Source organism: Bombina bombina, chromosome 6, assembly GCF_027579735.1.
Source record: "Bombina bombina isolate aBomBom1 chromosome 6, aBomBom1.pri, whole genome shotgun sequence".
Classification (NCBI taxonomy): domain Eukaryota; kingdom Metazoa; phylum Chordata; class Amphibia; order Anura; family Bombinatoridae; genus Bombina; species Bombina bombina.
The window spans coordinates 310,297,946-310,305,685 of record NC_069504.1 but is presented as its reverse complement, the minus strand read 5'-3'; positions in this window follow the sequence as shown (position 1 = coordinate 310,305,685).

Below are 7,740 nucleotides of genomic sequence, written 5' to 3'. Positions count from 1 at the left end.
AAATATATTTATAGGCAAACAATTAATAACCCCACCCCCTAATTAGTATAAAAAACTGCCAAAACGGTTGTCATGGTGTCCACTACGTCACAATATCAACAACAGTGCATTAATCAGTGACATATTAACCCTTTGGCTGCTAAGCCATTTCCCACCTGGGTGCTAATATTTTTTATTTTTTTTATTATTTTTTCAATTTTTGAAACCTTTTTTTTTAACTTTTTTTTTTACAGACTTACACTGTTGGAACGGTTAGGCGATTACCTTTCCAACAATGGGTCTTGGGGGTCTGTAGCTGCTTAGATGCCTGAGATACAGGCTTCTAAGCAGCAGGCCCCCTCCTCCTATACTTAACATTGTTAAGTATAAATAAAGTTGCGCGGTGACATCATCACGTAATTGCACATGACGTCACCACGCATCACGTGAAGCCCCGGCAATGCCTGTCACTCCACAGGCACAATCGCTGGGGTAGGAGCAGTAAGGAGCCCCCAGATCTCCCTCAAGGTGGGAGAGTGCTCATGACGGCTCTGAGCCGCCATTAGCACCAGAGGGAGAAACTCTGTGACGGCTCAGAGCCGCCATTAGCACTCAAAGGGTTAAATAAACTGTCTGAGTATATACTTCTCTTTAAGTGATAGTGACATATCTATATAGAGGAAAAATAGAGGAGACATGGTATACAGACATGAAGGGCACAGAGACTAACCCCACAAGAGCAGCATGATTCAATATACATACCAAGACCCGTGGCTCGCAGGGACCGCAAATCTGCTGCAAATATAGGATACAAAAGGAAGTAATGCTTTGTAACAAACATCTGGCCAAGATCACCTTATCACTAGATAAACTCACCCCTGCACTGCTATGCAAGTCTCCCCCTGACAACCCGACAGCCTCTGACGCGGCACAACTTCCGGGTCTCGCACTGAGTTGTGCCACATCAGAGGCTGTCGGGTTGTGCGGTCCCTGCTAGCCACGGGTCTTGCTATGTATATTGAATTATGCTGCTCTTGTGGGTTTAGTCTCTGTGCCCTTCATGTCTGTATACCATGTCTCCTCTATTTTTCCTCTATTTCGATTTACAACCATTCCTTCTGGAACCTAACCTCGGCGTAAACTGAGGGCTTCCTGTATATGTATATATATATATATATATATATGTGTAAATATGTATTTATGTGCTTATATGTGAATATATGTCTATAACTTTATATGTATACACACACACACATATATATAATGTATATATATATTAATATTTGTATATGTATGTATCTCTATGTTAAAGCGCTTTGCCTGCCTTTATTACTTTGAGCCCTTATAACTTTTGTGTGCAATGTTTATTTTTAATAATTTTTATTAGACGGTGTTATGAGTGTAACTGTACTTTGTAATGTATTTTTTATGTGTTTTGTGCAACTTTTTTTAACCACAGCTTTAAGGACATGGTAATCATTCTAGCTTAAATCATAATTGAGCTCACGCGATCACGTTTACTTTCAACTTGTAATACCAGCGATAAACCCGAAGAGCGCAAACACCTGCAATAAACCCCTTATCGCTCACGCGTAACTATTAGCGCTCCACTCGCAATCTGGCCCTCTATCTTTTAGGTTTCTGGTAGTCTACAAATATCTTTATCTAAGTATTAAATAAACCATTGCAGTATTCTAAATGCTGCTGATGTAAAATATTCAAAATAATAATTACTAGTGCATAGGCAAACATACAGCTCTCATACCAGTTTAATAAGAAAAAAGCCAGTTGACACATCACGATCACAACTGTGTAGTGTTTTAGATTATCATATCATTAGTCCCAGATTTGTGTCCAGCAACTAATTTCTTTCCTTATAGTATAAAATCAAAATAATCATCCATGATGTTCCAGCACCAAATATTTATAATACAAGATTTGTAACAAGCTGGCATTTTAAACAGTCAGTTAATATTCCTGCCAATGCTTATAATCAGGACATTTGCATTTTATTCTAAGAAATATGTTTGAGCTAGAAATCTATTTTGTAAACCTGCATGATTGATGTATATCAATCACTGGGGATTTTAGTCTTTATCCATTCATCATTATAGAGCAATAACAGCCTAGTTTTGTCTAGAACCTGGTTTTGTGGTCTTTGAAACCAAAGAAAAAAACATAAACAGTAAGTAGAAAAACTTGCAATTATTTTAGCCATATTATTTAAAACAGTAAATAAAAAATAAGTATGTTTTATATAATTGCACTTTTAGTTTCCAATAATTATTATACATTTATCAAATAAATGGTGGTGTTAAAGGGACAGTCTACTCCAGAATTTTGATTGTTTAAAAAGATAGATAATCCATTTATTACCTATTACCCAGTTTTGCATAACCACCACTGTTATATTAATACACTTTTTACCTCTGTGATTACCTTGTATTTAAGCTTCTTCAGCAGAGGCGTAACTAGAAACCACAGGGCCCAGGTGCAAGAATCCATGCAGGGTCCTCGCCCCCACCACCCCCAAAAAAATGTAATACATTTTATTTCAACATTTAACACAGAAAAAAGAAAATGTATATATATATATATATATATATATATATATATATATATATATAGCTGAATGTGCTGTATACACACACACACACACACACACACACACACATATATATATATATATATATATATATATATATATATATATATATATATATATATATCTGAATGTGCTGTATACACACACACACACACACACGCACACATATATATATATATATATATAGCTGAATGTGCTGTATACACACACACACACACACACACACATATATATATATAGCTGAATGTGCTGTATACACACACACACACACACACACACATATATATATATATAGCTGAATGTGCTGTATACACACACACACACACACACACACACATATATATATATAGCTGAATGTGCTGTATACACACACACACACACACACATATATATATATATATATATATATATATATATATATAGCTGAATGTGCTGTATACACACACACACACACATATATATATATATATATCTGAATGTGCTGTATACACACACACACACACACACATATATATATATATAGCTGAATGTGCTGTATACACACACACACACACACGCATATATATATATATATATATATATATATATCTGAATGTGCTGTATACACACACACACACACACACACACACATATATATATAGCTGAATGTGCTGTATACACAAACACATATATATATATATATATATATAGCTGAATGTGCTGTATACACACACACACACACACACACACATATATATATATATATATATATATATAGCTGAATGTGCTGTATACACACACACACACATATATATATATATATATATATATATATATATATATATATATATAGCTGAATGTGCTGTATACACACACACACATATATATATATATATATATATATATATATATATATATATATGAATGTGCTGTATACACATATGTCTGGGGGGTTCATTATCCCTTATGACATTAAAGGGACATGAAAACCAACATTTTTCCTTCAGGATTCAGATAGAGAATACAATTTTAAACAACATTCCAATTTACTTCTATTACCAATCAGCAGCTACTGAGACTATTTAGATATGCTTTCCAACAAAGGTTATGAAGAGAATGAAGCAAATTAGATAATAGAAGTAAATTGGAAAGTTGCTTAAAATCATATGCTTTTCTAAATCATGAAAGAACAAAATTGGGTTTCATGTACCTTTAAGCACACAATTGCCCATAATTCCACTGTAATGCACAAACTCTTTTACATCAAACCCACAAACCCATACATTTTGTGAGTGGAGGGGAGTATATAGGGGCATATATGGGAGTATACAGGGGCATATTTAATCTATAACAATCTAGAAAATTAGATGTGTTGGTTATTTAGCAAGTTAGAGTCATCTGACTGAACTAGTACAATGATTTCAGATACAGGGTTTATGTATAGTTGCTGGGACCTGGTCTGAAATCAGGAATTTAGTGTACAATACATACAATTGAATTTACTGCCTGAGCCCTTATCAGATAAATTAAAGCAAAGCGGTGAGAGTGCAAAGTTTGAAGTTAAACTGAATATTATTTCCCAAAGCAGAAAGCACTAAATGTATAGGTGATCATTATCAATAGGAGTGACAGTTTTTATTAAATAATTTATCAGTCTAATCTAATCATTGCCTTATTATACAATTAGAAAAACATGTACAATACATAAACATTACCATGCTATATATAATGGTTCCTACACAGGTCATCTATATAAACATGCATTTGAAGTTAAAATCTATTTAAAACAGATGTAAGCTACAAAAATATATTGTAACATGCTTACACATTGCTTTCCATATGAAAGATGGAATTTTTATGTCACTTAAATGATTATATTAATAAATACATATTATATTGTAGTTTATGTCAATCTTATTTTGTGTTTAGCTAATAGAAACCTCAGAAATACTATATTATGAGGCAGGAAAAAACTATCGGCAAGATTACGAGTTTTGCGTTAGCCTTAAAAAGCAGCGTTGAGGGGTCCCAACGCTGCTTTTTATCTAACGCTGGTATTACGAGTTTGACAGGTAGAGGCTCACCGCTCACTTTTCTTCCACAACTCGAGGCTACCGCAAATCCCCTTACGTCAATTGCGTATCCTATCTTTTTAATGGGATTTGGCTAATGCTGGTATTATGAGTCTTGGAGAAAGTGAGCGGTAGAGCCTCTACCTCCAAGACTCCAACCGCATTTAAAAGTCAGTAGTTAAGTAGTCAGTAGTTAAAACTCTTAACTAAAGTGATAAAAAGTACACTAACACCCATAAAATACCTATTAACGCCTAAACCGAGGCCCCCCCAACATCGCAAACACTATAATAAAATTATATAACCCCTAATCTGCCGACCGGACAACGCCACCACCTACATTATAGCTATGAACCCCTAATCTGCTGTCCCTAACATCGCCGACACCTATATTAAATTTATTAACCCCTAATCTGCCCCCCCAACGTCGCCGCCACCTACATACATTTATTAACCCCTAATCTGCCGACCGGACATCGCCGCCACTATAATAAATGTATTAACCCCTAAACCGCCGCACTCCCGCCTCGGAAACAATATAATAAATTGTATTAACCCCTAATCTGCCCCCCCAACGTCGCCGCCACCTACATGCAATTATTAACCCCTAATCTGCCGCCCCAACGTCGCTGCTACTATAATAAAGTTATTAACCCCTAAACCTAAGTCTAACCCTAACCCTAACACCCCCCTAAATTAAATATAATTTAAAGAAAACGAAATAAATTTTCTATAATTAAATAAATTATTCCTATTTAAAAATAAATACTTACCTATAAAATAAACCCTAAGATAGCTACAATATAACTAATAGTTACATTGTAGCTATTTTAGGATTTATATTTATTTTACAGGCAACTTTGTATTTATTTTAACTAGGTACAATAGCTATTAAATAGTTAATAACTATTTAATAGCTACCTAGTTAAAATAATTACAGAATTACCTGTAAAATAAATCCTAACCTAAGTTTCAAATACACCTAACACTACACTATCAATAAATTAATTAAATAAATTAACTACAATTATCTAAAATAAAATACAATTCAATAAACTAAACTATAGTACAAAAAAACACTAAATTACAAAAAAATAAAAAAATATTACAAGAATTTTAATCTAATTACATCTAATCAAAGCCCCCTAATAAAATAAAAAAGCCCCCCAAAATAATAAAATTTCCATACCCTATACTAAACTACAAAAGTAATCAGCTCTTTTACCAGCCCTTAAAAGGGCTTTTTGTGGGGCATTACCCCAAAGTAATCAGCTCTTTTACCTGTAAAATAAAATACAAGACCACCCCCCAATATTACAACCCTCCACACACACACCCCTACTCTAAAACCCACCCGATATCCCCTTAAATAAGCCTAACACTACCCCATTGAAGATCACCCTACCTTGAGCCGTCTTCACCCAAGGGGGCTGAACTCTTAATCCGATGCGGCACAAGTGGTCCTCCAGCCGGGCAGAAGTCTTCATGTGATCGTGGCAGAAGAGGTCCTCCATCCGGCCGAAGTCTTCATCCAATATTCTATCAGCCAATTGGAATTAAGTTAGGAAAAATCTGATTGGTTGATTGAATCAGCCAATCGGATTGAAGTTCAATTTTGTAATTATTTTAACTAGGTAGCTATTAAATAGTTATTAACTATTTAATAGCTATTGTACCTAGTTAAAATAAATACAAAGTTGCCTGTAAAATAAATATAAATCCTAAAATAGTTACAATGTAACTATTAGTTATATTGTAGCTATCTTATGGTTTATTTTATAGGTAAGTATTTATTTTTAAATAGGAATAATTTATTTAATTATAGAAAATTTAATTTATTTCAATTTCTTTAAATTATATTTAACTTAGTGGGGTGTTAGGGTTTAATAACTTTATTATAGTAGCGGTGACGTTGGGGGCGGCAGATTAGGGGTTAATAATTGTATGTAGGTGGTGGCGATGTTGGGGGGGCAGATTAGGGGTTAATACAATTTATTATAGTGTTTCCGAGGCGGGAGTGCGGCGGTTTAGGGGTTAATACATTTATTATAGTGGCGGCGATGTCCGGTCAGCAGATTAGGGGTTAATAAGTGTAGGTAGGTGTTGGCGATGTTGGGGACAGCAGATTAGTGGTTCATAGCTATAATGTAGGTGGCGGCAGTGTCCGGAGCGGCAGATTAGGGGTTAATAATATAATGTAGGTGTCAGCGATTGCGGGGGCAGCAGATTAGGGGTTAATAAGTGTATGGTTAGGGGTGTTTAGACTCGGGGGTTCATGTTAGGGTGTTAGGTGTAGACTTAGAAAGTGTTTCCCCATAGGAAACAATGGGGCTGCGTTAGGAGATGAACGCTGCTTTTTTGCAGGTGTTAGGTTTTTTTTCAGCTCAAACAGCCCCATTGTTTCCTTTGGGGAAATCGTGCATGAGCACGTTTTTCCAGCTTACCGCTACCGTAAGCAACACTGGTATTGCGGGTTGAAGTGGAGCTAGATTTGACTCAACGATCACTTTTTTGAGGCTAACGCAGCCATTCAGAAAACTCCTGATACCAGCATTGGCTTAAGGGAGCGCTGGAAAAAAAAGGCTTGTTAGCCCCGCAGGTCTTTACCGACAAAACTCGTAATCTAGGCGTATATAATGTATTTTCTGAGGTAAAACATGAGTCAATCTCTTCACAGAGCTTATTCAGATATTTACAAGTAGAGATCCAAACACCTCATCTGCTTGTTCTTACAGGCATAGTGTTATTGTTTTTATTGTTTTATTTTTTATTAAATGAATTTTTATCTGTATGATATACATTAATAAAAAAAAATTGTTGCATATATATTAAATGTCTTTATGACTTTAACCAGCAGTTTAACAGTTAATACTGCAACTGATTAAAGTCACCAAGACACTTTTTGTGTGTGAGACAGCTTCTTTCAAGCATTATGAGAATCATTGGGGTCAATGAGTGAGAGTGAATGGATCATCTTAAAAGTCCCACCGAGTCTCACAGCTGCAGAATAATAACCTCCTCTCTGATCCATGTCTCACAGTAGGTGCTGGAACATGGCTCTAGCCTCAGCCTGCCCTAACAACTGACCATAGGGTTTAGCTAACA